The sequence below is a fragment of the Artemia sp. Qi Xiang Cuo genome, chromosome 8 (assembly GCF_049724085.1).
Source record: "Artemia sp. Qi Xiang Cuo chromosome 8, ASM4972408v1, whole genome shotgun sequence".
Lineage (NCBI taxonomy): Eukaryota > Metazoa > Arthropoda > Branchiopoda > Anostraca > Artemiidae > Artemia > Artemia sp. Qi Xiang Cuo.
Genome location: NC_142801.1, coordinates 67,536,122 through 67,550,084, shown reverse-complemented (window position 1 = coordinate 67,550,084; position 13,963 = coordinate 67,536,122). Strand labels below are relative to the sequence as shown.

At 35.2% G+C, this 13,963-nt stretch overlaps 1 protein-coding gene across 1 annotated transcript in view; it reads left to right on the top strand.

The window, feature by feature from the left end:
* The window catches only part of LOC148949732 (uncharacterized), a 28,646-nt gene that overhangs the window by 14,087 nt on the left and 596 nt on the right, over positions 1-13,963 (top strand). The window lies entirely within an intron of this gene.

The window sequence follows — 13,963 nt, the reverse complement described above, 5'->3', positions numbered from 1 at the left end:
TACGAAAGATTCTAGCTTAGCAACGAGATTTCAACTAATGATTAAATTTATCTTGTAGGCAAATATAATTACAGAAAAGAAAATAGGTCACTTATCTGAAAAGAAAAGAAATAAGGGGTGGAACCCCAACAGGTCTCATTCGATTGGAAATTCAAAGGGTAAGGGCCCTTTTTAACAGTTGAAATTAATTGGAAGGCAACTAACCCCCCTCTCACGCCCACCATTCTCCCAACCATTTTTGGGGGACGTATCGAAATATTTTCTTCCATACCAGGGCACTTCGTATCGAAGGAGTTGTCGTAGAAAAGGGCTCATTCGAATGGAAATTGGGATGGCTAGTGCCCTTTTTAATAGTCGAAAGTAATTGGAAGGGAGCTAACACCATTTCCCCAAACACATCCAATCAAAATTTTGAGATTGCCATATGGTTCGAAGTAGTTAAAAAGTCCGGAAATTATGTTTTTAGGACGACATTCCCCCAACAGCCCTTGGAGCAAGGGTTGTAAGTTATGCCCTGGGGCGTATAAGGAATCTTGTATTGAAAGTGTTGTCGTAGAAACTTCAAAAAGGGCTCATTTGATTGGAAATTGAAAGGGCTAGTGTCCTTTTTAATCGTCAAAAAGTGGTCGGAGGGCAAGTAACCCCCCTATCACGCCCATAATCTCCCCAAACACATCCAATCAAAATTTTGAGATAGCCATTTTGTTCAACGTAGTTGAAAGGTCCGGAAATTATGATTTTGAGGATGACACTCCCCCACAGCCCTCAGGGCTAGGGTTTAAATTTTTGCCCAGGGGGCATACAAGGCTTTTTATAGAAAACATTTTTTAGAAACTTCAAAAAAGGCTCATATGATTAGAAATTGAAAGGGCTAGTGCCCTTTTTAATAGTCAGAAGTTATTAGAGGGCAACTAACCCCCCTCTTACGCCCACTTTTTCCCCAAACACATCGAATCAAATTTTTGAGATAGCAATTTTGTTCAACGTAGTTGAAAGTTCTGGAAATTAAGTCTTTGACCATGACAGCCCTCCCCCCCTCAGCCCTCAGGTCAAGGGTTGTAAGTTATGCCCTGGGAGCATATAAGGTTGGTATAGAAGGCTCTGTCGCAGAACTTCAAAAAGGGCTTCTTCAGTTTGAAATTGAAAGGGCTAGTGCCCTTTTTAATAGTCGAAAGTGATTGGAGGGCATCAAACCTCCCTCTCACACCCACCATTTCCCCAAAAATATCCAATAAATTTTTGAGATAGCCATTTTTTCCAACGTAGTTGAAACTTCTGGAAATTATGTCGTTGAGGATGACAACCTCCTCACAGCCCTCATGGCAAGGGTTGTAAGTTATGCCCTCGGGACAGATAAGGTTTTCGTAGAAAGTGTTGTTTTAGAAACTTCAATAAGGGCTCATTCGATTGGAAATTGAAAGGCTCGTGTCCTTTTTAATAGTCGGAAGTGATAGGAGGGCAACTAACCCCCCTCTCACGCCCACCATTTCCCCAAACACATCCAGTCAAAATTTTAAGATAGCAATTTTGTTCAACGTAGTTGAAAGTTCTGGAAATTAGGTCTTTGAGGATGACAACCCTCCCCCCAGCCCTCAGGGCAAGGGTTGTAAGCTATGCCCTGGGAGAATATAAGGTTATTATAGAAAGTGTTGTCGTAGAAACTTCAAAAGTGCTCATTCGATTGGAATGTGAAATGGCTAGTGCCTTTTTTAATATTTCAAAGTGATTGGAGACCAGCTAACGCCCATCATTTCTCGAAACACATCCAATCAAAATTTTCAGACAGCTATTTTGTTCAACGTAGTTCAACGTTATGGAAATTAGGTCTTTGAGGGTGACAACCCCCCCCCCCCCCACAGCCTTCAGAGCAAGGGTTGTAATTTATGCCCTGGGGGCATATAAGGTGTTTGTAGAAAGTGTTCACGTTGAAACTCAAAAATAGCTCATTCGATTGGAAATTGAAAGGGCTAATGCCCTGTTTAATAATCCAAAGTGATTATAGAGCAACTAACGCCCACCGTTTCCCCAAACACATCCAATAAAAATTTTGAGACAGCCGTTCTGTTCAACGTAGTTGAAAGTTCTGTAAATTAGGTCTTTGAGGATGACAGCCCCCTCACAGCCCTAAGGGCAATGGTTGTAATTTATGCGTTGGGGGCATATAAGGTGTTTATAGAAAGTGTTGACGTAAAAACTCAAAAAGAACTCATTCGATCGGAAATTGAAAGGGCTAGTGCTCTTTTTAATAGTCGAAACTGATTGGAAGGCTTGACATTTTTATAGTGAAGAGCGATGTGGGTACAAATTATTATTTTGTTTTGTTTAGACCAGGGCACTTCGTATCGAAGGAGTTGTCGGAGAAACTTGGAAAAGGGCTCATTAGATTGAAAATAGAAAGGGCTAGTGCCCTTCTTAATAGTTGAAAGTGATCGGAGGGCAACTAATCCCCCTCCCACGCCCCCCTCTCATTTGCCCATTATGTTTTAAAACTAAATATTGCTTTAAGAATTAATCAAAATGCACTGTGTTATTGCTAATTCCCAATAAGGCCTCTCAGCAGTATCCCAAGAACGACCAAGGGTATTATGTTCAAACTTTCGGGGCTACCTCTACTCTTAAAATTTAACCAAATCAAGATAGCTTAAACGTAATCAACATACCCAAAAAAATGAAACAGATTTTTTTTGCGGATGGTCCAGATTTGTAAAAGGTTGTGTGTTGTTAAAAATAGCTGAAAAATTTTCTCCAGCTTACAAATAGCAGGCCAAACTATAAAGTCTTAAAAAAAACGAAAGATTTAAACTATTATTTTTTTTTTCCTGAAAAGACTATGTCAATACAAAACGAACAGAAATTAATGAAAAAAAACTTTTTCCACAAAATAAGTTTTTCAAAGAAAAGTAAAGAGCTCCATTAAACCAAATATTAGCAAAAATTAAATAAAATAATCTACCATGCGTGAATACAATTGAATGTGCATTGTCAGTTTAATATACATATACTGATATTTATTAATCAGAATGTTAATGTTTTTTTTTATTTATTAAAGTTATAAAAGTAAAAACATTTATATTTTTTCAGTAAAGTATGAATTATGTTCTGGTCTTGGGAAGGCATATGGGTTTTGAGCCCTAATCATGTTAATTTCTGCTCGTTTTGAGTTTGATTCAGTTATTTATTTTAATTTCTGTTCATTTTGGGTTTCATTTATTTATCGATGCTGATTTGTGGTAGTTTCACGCTTGGTAGATTATTTGATTTTATTTTTGCTCATTTTTCGTTTAATAGAGTTCTTTGCTTTTCTTTGAAAAACTTATTTCGTGGAAAAAGTGGAAATTAATCTATTTGAAAGAAACGATATAACAATATTTACTAACAGACGATCAAGTTTAAAGTTAACCAGTAGTGAACGAATTAGGGGGGTGTTGACAACCTGGTCAAAAGATTTTCGGAAATCAACTAAGACATGGTTCAGTCAAACAGTTTGTTTATCAAGGTTACTTACGGTATGTATTGTATGGTATGTATTGTATGGTATGTATGGTATGTATGGTATGTATTGTATGGTATGATGGTATGTATTAAGTACACAAGGTTGTGGTAGTTTTCCTCAACCCATTAACGCCCAAGGCAAGATGCAGTTGAAATTTCTCCAAGAGCTTTACAGGATCGACTACTGGGAGTATAACTTAGGTTTTAGTACAGAAAATAAAAGCAGAACCACCAAAACCTTATAATTGTAATAATAAAAATAATTAAGCTTACAAAAATCTTAATTATTAGTTAACTCTATCTATTGAAGTCAATCAGATATTTTTAAACTGTTTTTATAGACCCAAGGGAGTGGGAATGGGATAAAAATTATAAATTTTACTTCATTTATTTTAAAGAAAAGTAAGTGAAAACAGAACTAAGCATGAAATTGTTTAAAACAGTCATGAAGATGAAGACGAACTCCACACTCCTTACGCTCTAACTGCGTATTTTTCTGGCAAAAAAAACAGCATCCCTGTTTTAGTGCTGTGACAAGAGAATGGATCGTATATTCTTTGGGGAAAATCTTCAAAGTGCCAGATCTGCCTGGGTTCGAACTCGGTACGTGGAATGTTTCATTGCTTAAAAGTCCATTGACAACCTTTCTAATGATATCAAGCTGGCGGATTCTTCCGTCTTCATCATCCTCGTGAGGATGACGATAAAACTTCCAGAAAAAAACAATAGTGTACACAGAAGGTTTTGTACACTACCCCAATACCATTTTTTTTCACGTAGAATTGGCTGGTAAGCTGACAGTGTATTATCAAGAAGATCCAAACCACCAATGCCTTGGTTATAATTTCTGATGAGCCTCGGTTGGCCGACGGTTATATCCTTCCTCTCTTCAGATGAAAAGCTCTTAGCTGGGTGTAGGGGTTCAATAGAATCATTATTAGTGGCAACACAAACGGCCTTACTGTCGTTCTGTTTTACTGCCAAGATTGTTCCTGTAAATTTGTAGTAATAGTAGCCTCTCTCTCACTTTTCTAGATTTTTTGATTCTTCTATGTTACACCCTTTTAGTCGGTTTTCTTGCACAGTTCCCGTAGTACGGAATCCAAGATGGTGGAGAACGACCAGTAGGTCATAATTAGTGAAGACATTGTCAAAAAAGAGGTAACGATGGGCTGGTAATTTTACTACAGACAACAAATATGTCACAACTCGTGAACCAAGTGGGCAGTTTGCTGCGTAGTTTTGCCGCAGTACATCTGAATATTTAAGGGAAAGCCATGAATACATGCCAGTATTTAAGCCTCATATCTAAATCTTATTGGTTTGCCTCGCATGAACATCTTGCAACTATGCCTCCCAAAAAAGGGATCATTTGCTCTTCCACTGATAACATAGATTCAAAAAGTCCCACATTTTTGAATTTTCTTATCTACCAGATCAATCAAAGGCCTTACTTTGACTGTTTTCTCAGCCGTATCCAGATTCTCAGTATCTGCAAAATGCAAGTAATCCTTAATTCTTCGAATTTTATACTGCTCATCGCATTTCCGACAATGGGAATACAAACATCATCTGATCTGGTCCAGATCACACATATGCTCCGATATCTCCGTCATAAAATTCACAAAAAATTTCAAATTCAGAGTTCCACCTGCTCGTTGTCTATTTTTGGGACATGATCATGATCAATAAGTCCTGCCTTTTGATTTTTCTTCCATTTAGGAGTAGAGATATAGGCTTTCCCAGTCATTCTATTTACCGGCTTTCTTCCCATTTTCCTTGTCGTCAGGCTAACAGAAACGTCTTCCTCTGAACTAGAAAGACTAGCTCCAGCTTGCCTAGTGTTTGAACCTCCTACTTGGACTTCCAAAGTACCAGCGATATCGGGTGGCAAACCATCCAGGTTTTGAAGATCGTCCTAATCCCCTTGCTCCTTGTCGCCAAAATGGTCTGGGTCGGTCGGAATCACAGCAACCTCAATACTTTCACCGTCACTCTCCACATCAGAAAGTTGATCTAAGACAGCAAGGGCTTCTTTTACAGAGAGACAGGTTGTATTTTTCATCTAGAAGGAAAAGTGTCATCAATATAGTTCCAAGAGAAAGTCCCTAAACATCACTAAATAAGTTGTTGGACTGCATTTTAACATCTATAACCAGCATCTGGGACTTATAAATTACAAAATATGAAGCTCCAAAGCCGAACAGCAGTGCAGGTAGACAGGTTCTGATGAAGTTAGACAGGTTCTCTCCCATTTGGGAACAAAAGGAAGTAGCGCTAACTAGTACTATTAAAACTATTCCTTTTCAGTCGCGGCACTCCATAGAAATGAAAAATGAGGTCAGAGCTACCTAAAAAACAAAAGTTATTTACCATTCTTTTTCTTTTTGATGACTAAAACACATCCCTTACCAGCCTTACTAAAACTGAAAAAATTAGCCTTTTTGGCAACTGACAAAAAATACGTACATTAGAATATTGGAGATGAGAAAATTGTGTTAACACTTTTGCCACCGGGAAAAACTATGGTAAGCCAAAATTCAATCTTCTACTGACTATAAAACCAGAAAAAAAATCCAGACTTGTCTGTTCCCAAATAGGAACACTGATCGTTAATGGGTTAAGTTACCAAACTGCCAGATGTCAATACGTGGACAAATTTTAACTTCATAAACCTTAATAAAGTTTGGAAAAAACTGAAGTGAGTGCAATGGGGCGAATGTTGGCGAAAGTCTGACAGGTGCATTTTTTGGGACAGGTATTATAAAACCTTATTTCCAGAAACTTGGGAATTTACCAAATTTTGTGATGGTTGAAAATATTTGATAAAGGCTCAGTAATTTTGTCTGAAAAGGCTTTAGTTAAGTCAACTAGGATGTCCAAGGAACAAGTACATGATTTTCTAAGCTTTAGGATTTTATTTATAACATCAAAGGAAGAAATAAGCGGAATAGAGGTATTTGGGGGAATATTTGGACTTGAGCCAGTGAAAGGGGGGGGGGGGAGACTTTGAACGATTGAAGCAAGGTACAAGTTCAAATCGTAGGCAGTCTTATAAGGGGGTTCAAATAAATAAAAATTAACTTCAGAAGAACTTTCTCCATATATTTCTTTAATTTTTCTGTATCATTGCTTGGACTTATTCGAATATAGAATATAGATATTCGAAAAACATTCGAATATATTCGAATATATATATATCTTTGACTTTACTATTATAATAATCAGAAGCTGCTTTTCTTAATTTTTTCTTTAGAAACTTCCTTAGACTATTTGCCACAGTAATACGACCTGCCTTGAAAAAAAATATTTTTTTTTCTTAGAGGTTTTTTAAAAGACTCAGTAACATAAGGCTTATCTGTAGAACACGTTTTAATTTTTTTTTCTCAGGAAAGTGAGATTTATAATTACTCCTCAATAAATTTTGGGGGACAAAGCCTTGCCGTCAACGTCATTTGTTTGATACACAGTGGACTAATTTTCAGTAGTTATCCAAGAGCCAAAATTCTAGAGTCCTGAGTCAATAAGAGGTCTATAAGCGGTTTCAGTAATAGAAAACGATTCTTTAACTTTAGCCAGCGGAGATAGGAGAAGGCTAAAGTGGTAACTACCCCTTAGAGGGGGGAGAATGACGACTGGTTTGCAAAATTTTGGATGATTGGTGCAAATTAATCGAGAGTAGTATTGCCTTAACAACCTGTTTTAAATTAAAAGCATTACATGTAGAATCAAGTTGTATATTATTTGCGCCACCCATCAGGAAAATTCCTGCATTTGGGTATTTTGATAGTACAAAATCAGCACTTGCATGTAATTTTTCTTGCATTTTCTTTGCATTGTAATATTTTGTCAGTGGATCTCTGATTAAGAGGAGTCACAAAAAACACACAGGGCAATTAAATTGAAGGAATTGGCAAGACTTTTGGTCGAACACACACCCAAATAATCTCGTCAAAGGAAGCAAGACATGGAATTTAGATTTCACTTGGGTACAAGTTATCACGGACAAAGAAGAGAATTCCGCCATCTTTCTTACCCAGAGGGTAGTTTTCTGGTCTGAGTTTAGTAAATTGGTAAACATTGTTAATTTTTAACATGTGCAAATTGTGAGCTTACACTTCAGTAATAGCGATTAGATCTAATCTATATATTTTAGGAAGGGAGTCTAATTCATTAAGTTTGTCAAAGTTAAGGCTTTCAGCGTTGCTCAACAAAAGTATGGGGATTTGAAAGCGACTTGTGAAGATACCATTTTTATACTTTACTTTTTTTGTATCACAGATGAGGTGTCTAGTCCTTTGTGATGAGTCCTGTGTATCACACAGGAGTTCTAGTAGAATTCTTGTCAGGAGCTAAGCTCTGTAGTCAGAACAAGGGGATGGGGGACAATATCCATCTTTTTCATATGCAAGGGCATTGAATTGAGCAGGTACTAGCGGAAATTCTAAAAGCAGTAACCAAGTAGCAGATGAGTTGGGGGTGAACTGGAGGAATCAAGAGAGATGATATTAACTTTTCAGGTATACGGTACTAAGAGTCCACGTTGAGTAGGTTTGCAAAGTGGTGGGGAAGGGTAGAAAATGCTGGAAAGCGGACGTAAGGGTGGGTGGGTTTATCTTGAAAAAAGAAGGAAGGGGGTATTGAAGTAAATATTGAGCGGGAATATCCTTTGGATAGGTACTAAATTGGAAAGGACTGGATGGCTCGAAGGATTTCTTGTGTGTGAGTGATGGTCTAAGAAATATTTAGTAGAAATATCAGAATTAAGGTGGCCTCTGGGCAGCCCAGTTTTGTGGAACCTACTACGACTCTTAATGGGCAATTTGATATGAGCTTTTGCCCAGCCAAAGCATCTTCCACTTGAAAATGTTTTACAGATATCGATTCTGTTGATAGAAGAGCTATAGCAAAGGTTTTATCCTTGTATGGTATAACAGACATATACATTAAAGTTATTAGTGCTATGTACGAGAATAACACGGCTGCAGTTAAGGTAGGAAATGAGGTTAGCAGTTGGTTCTGTATTAAATCAGGAGTGAAGCAGGGCTGTGTTCTATATCCGTTTATATGGGTTATTTTGATGGATTTTGCATTAAGGAACACAGGAAAGGCAATGGGAGACCACGGAATCAAATGGGGAGGAAAAAGTCTCCTGGACGTTTGTTAAGAAGACTAAGTCACTAAGGCTAGGAGTAAGTGAAGATGAAAAGGTGACGTTGGGTGATGAAAAGATTGATCAAGTAGGCAGCTTCACTTACAATGGTAGTATTATTAGCAAAGATGGTGGGAACATTGAAGATGTTAAAAGTAGAATAGCCAAGGCTCAGGGTGTTTTTTCACAATTAAAAAAAGTTTGGAAGAATAGGAAGATAAGTCCGCAAACCAAGTTTAGAATATTAGAAGTTACAGTGATGACAGTAGTCAAATATGGTTCTGAAGCATGGGCGCTTCGAACAGCGGATGAAGATTTGCTAGATTTATTCCAGCGAAATTGCTTACGGATTGTTCTGGGTACACGGTTGACTGACCGTATTTGAAACAATAGGCTGTACGAAAATGTGGTTCAATACCGCTCTCTAGGGCTATAATGAAAGAAAGGTTGAGATGGCTTGGGCACGTTGGGTGGATGAAGGATGACAGATTTCCGAAGATTGTTCTTTTCGACCAACCGTCTAGGGCTAAACAGAAAGCAGCTCGTTCTCGTCTTGGGTGGAAGGACGTAATAAAGAAAGATTTAAAGGAAATTGGAGCTTCGTGGGAGGGTGTATAAACGGAGGCTTTGAATAGATTGGGATGGAGGAGGAGCGTGCGTAGCTGTGTTGGCCTCAGGCGGCTTGATCTGCGGTGAGTTGTTATTAGTAGTAGTAACATGGGGGTATTTAAACAGATTATTTGTGCAACGGCTAAAAACATGAAACTTACAAATGTGTAGATATTTACAGTTACTAGACATACATCTAATAGCCTGTCTAAAAATCCAAAGCACATTAGGTTGGTCACACTTAAGATCACTGAACTCATTTAATTGAATATGTGATTACAGTGGATGTGAATTTCTGCTTGCTCGACTACATTGTTCGACTGCATTGTCAGTTTTAAAAGATGTGTCATTAACACTGGCTTTCAAGAATAAATTATCTTCAGTTAAAACAAGGTTAATAGGATTAGTTTTCGTAACCTTTTTAATCCCTTGAGAAAATTCTGACGAAGGAAGTTCACTAGCAATTGCTTGATTACATTTAGCGACGTTTTCTGGTTCAAAGGGTTTTACACTTTTTACGCAACTTGAAGAATTTTGACAATCCATATTTGGAGCAGAAGTATCAGCTAAAGGAGGAACTCTTGGTGGTGTAGGGATTTTAATGTATATACAGCATCAGCAATTGCGAGCTGAAAACCAACTTTTAACATTTTGATTTCATTGTTCCTGAAAAGATCACTTTTCGTGCGCTCGTAAAGATCAGATAGGCTATCATGAAGAAATTCGAGATTAATAATCCGTTTCCTGACATTGACGATTTCTGCATCTTTTCTTAGGCAATCTTCACATGAATGGGACTTGAAGACACTGGCTGTTTCTGCATTGCGTGTCGATTTGCCTTTACTGGAACAAGAGATTTGTGGGGTAATTTGGGATTGATGGGTGGTGGTTCTTTTTGCAGAATCAATCGATCCAGCAAAACTATTGTTGACATAACTCGAAACACAAGGTACTGTAGGGGAGTTTGCAATACCACTTGAAACGATCTCTTCAAGTTGATTTTCATTGGAGACAGTTGAATTTTCTTTATTAGAAATAAGGTGGGATTTTACAGCCTCGATTGGTTGGACCACTTCTGGTTGATTATCAATGATATTAATCTCGTCATTTTCAACCATTGACGCTCAGCATTGTACGCATAACCAATTAGGTTTTTTTTTTCAGGCGATTACTTTTTGTTATGCCAGCACAAGCAAGGTGCAACCCAGCATTGAGCACAGAACACTGGAAAGACCCCACATTTTCTGTAGCATTCTTTACAAGGATGGGACATTCTAGGCTAAGATACAAAATCGAGACAGACCTTGAATTGGAAGCTATATCTTCAACTAAAACCTGGTAGTCTCAGCCGGGATTAGTACTAGTACTTGCTAGAGAAAAGTTCACAAGGCTGATCTCGCGTCTTCACTTAAAAATCACAAGCATAATTTATTTAAAAACAAGACGACTTGACAGGTCAAGATCGAATGGAAGACTGAAAGGTCATGCGATAGTATGGGGATTGATTAACATGAAAATATATTAATTTCATTTAATCCCTTTTAATGACGCAGAAATAAGTTTTTAAATTACATTCACAATGTATGGGTATAGAATGTCACCAAAATACAGTGATAGAAGATTTGCCCAGAAGTGACAAAGGGATGTAGGATTTACCCGGAAGTGAAAAAGGGATATAGCATTAGCCTGGCATCTAAATTAGAGCTTCCACTCTTCTTCTCATTGTTTTTGTTTTTTAATTTGTTATGTTACACTTTTTGATTTCAATAGCAAAATCTCTTTCATGTCCAAAATTTCTGATATGAAGAAAATTCCAGAATTTCAATGACTCATTGCTTCAAGTAGGGTAATTTTATTTAAAATTGTTACTCTCATTATTAACAATTAGGATTCTTAATTTCCAAATTTCAATAGCCAAAACGTTTTCGTAGGGAAAAGATCCATATTCATAGAATATTTCAGCAATTAAATATCACACTCCTTAAAGTTGGGTCTTTCTACCTCATATTTTTGTTCTCTTTTTTTTACAATTTTAATCTTTTTAAACATTTCAATACTAAAATTCTTTTAATGTCAAACGAAATTAAGATTTCTAAGAAAAGTAAGGATTTCGACCTCACAGTTTTTCAAGTAAAGCCATTCTTCTGCATATGTTTTATCTTTGTTTTATGAATTTATGATTCGTATTTTTAAAATTTCAATTGCCAAATCTGTTTTATGGCAAGATTTTACTTTTATTTTTTATGTAGGGATTTATATATCATATTTTTTCCAAGTAAGGCCGTCGTAATTAATTGATATTGTTCATTTTTAACAATCTTTATTTCCTTTCAACTTTTAACAGCAAAACTACTTTACTGTCAAGAATTTTTTATTTTAAAAAATTTAATGATTTCAATTGAATTTCCAGGATTTCTAAAATTTTCAAACAGGGAAACTTGAAAGAAAACTAAGGTTAATTTAGACTAGTTTAGACTCTCTGCCTCAAAATGTGTCGATTTTTAAATTTTGTCTTGATTTTACACTAGTTTCTGTTTGTTCTATAGTTTTCAAAGCTTAATAAAATTTCTGTGGTAAAGAGTCTACTATTCTAATAATTTTTTTCGAACCAAACGCATATTTGGAATTTTTCCCACGATATTTTCCTGTTTTTCAATTTTTGTTGTAAAAATCTCAAATGTATTACTTTATATGGAAACGTTTCACTATTTTCAGGTTTTGTCGAGGGGAATTTTTTTCTTTTTTTTTAAATTTTGTTGTACGGTTTAAAATTTTTTATTTTTTTAGTTTTTTTTTAATTCTGTATTGTGAATTTCACGAATGTGATTTTCAGATTACTTTCCTCAATAAATTAATTGTAAATTAATTTAAATAACAATAAATAAATTGTGATGTTTTAGGAATTTTTGACTGCTATGTCGCATTAGTTTTCTTATCATTAAAATCGTAAATTGTTCAAAAGTGAAAAAAATAGTGAAATAGAAGGATGTTACTGGAAGAAATTTGATAATGAAAGGCTCAAATTTATTTGAAATCGACTCTTTTTTACATACAATTTTGGTATTCCAGTTCAATAAATGCAGATCGTAAATAGTTAAAAAAAATACGAAGTAAGAAGGCATTACTTGAAGAAATATGATACTGAAATGCTGAATTTTTAGAAGCCTAGAATTTCTGATATGAAAGGGCCTTTGCTGATAAATTGCTAAACGGGAAATAAATTACGAAGTAGAAAGACGCTTTTTAAAGAATTGTGAAATTGAACTCTGAAATTTACTAGAAATCTGAAATTTTTTATACGAGAGGGCTATTGCTGTTGAAATTTACGATAAGGATCGTAAATTGTAAAAATGGAAAGAAGTTATAAATAAGAATTACCAAAAGAATTGTGATATCTAGCTTCCAAAATTCTTAAAAAATTAGAATTTCAACATGAAAATGGTTTCTGTTATTGAAATTCAAAATATAAGAATCTTGAAGAAAAAAAAGAAAAAAGGTAGACATAATTTAATCGAAGAAATGAGATATTGAAATGCTAGAATCTTCAAGAAATCTGGTTGACCTGAAAGATAATTTGCCACTGAAACTCAAAATCTGAAATATATTAAAAAATTAAAAAAAATACGGAGTAGAAGAGCTACACATGAAGAAATATGATACTTAAATCCCGAAACTATTAGAAATTTCAAATTGTGGATGTGAAAAGAATTTTGGTATAAAAATAAATAAATACAAATATTTTTATGAATGATAGGAAACTTGAAGGAAAAAGAACTCACTTGAAAAAATTAGATATCTAAATCTTGAAATATTCTAGATATGTCAAATTTTTTACATGAAAAAAAGTTCTGCTATTGGGATTCAAGAAAAGTAAAAATTGTAAAAAAAATAAGTGGAATAACTTTACTTGAAGAAATTTAAAAGTAAAAATTTATTTCTATTTTAATTTCTACATTCTTAAAAAGTAGAAATTTATTCACATGAAAACGTTTTTAAACTATTTAACTTCGGGAAAAGTGAATATTGTTAAAAATGGAAAAAAAGTATGAAGCATAAGGATCTTACTTGAAAAATAAGCGGCTGAAAAGCTGTGCTAGAAAGGATAATTTTTTTAAATTATAGGGGGTTTTCTATTAAAATTTTGTATCATTAACATTTGAAAAGAAAAGAAACATAAAATATGTTCAAAATTCATGGTAGAATTTCTGGGTAGTATGTGAGCCTGTGACTGCATCCTGAGTAGGGTGATTGACAATTATTATGGTCAAATCTAAAGTCTAATTTTTCTCTTTTTCCGTAAAATAGCTAGAATATTGTCTTCTTTTTGTCCAACTTAGGGATGTGTATAATCGGCTAGGGTCAAATAAATTTTAAACTCTGAAAGCCTATGTTGTGAGCCTACTAGCATTTTCTGGATATTTTCTTTGGTTTAATTTATTTTTGAAATATATTTATGTAAAAGTTCCCGAATGTCTGCTTTTTTACGGGATGATAAATGCGCGAATGAATTATTAGCCAAAAGAGCACAATTTAAGAAAAGAAAAAGTACGATTTCTAAGGTTTTCTAGCCTATTGTATAACTAGAGAAAAAGGTTAAAATTTAAAGTCTAAGCGGAAATTTTAATGAAAAATACCCGAAAGAATAAGAACGTCACAATTTCGATAGGACAAGGATAAGACTCAGATAAATTGCTGACCGTCGTCGGCAGA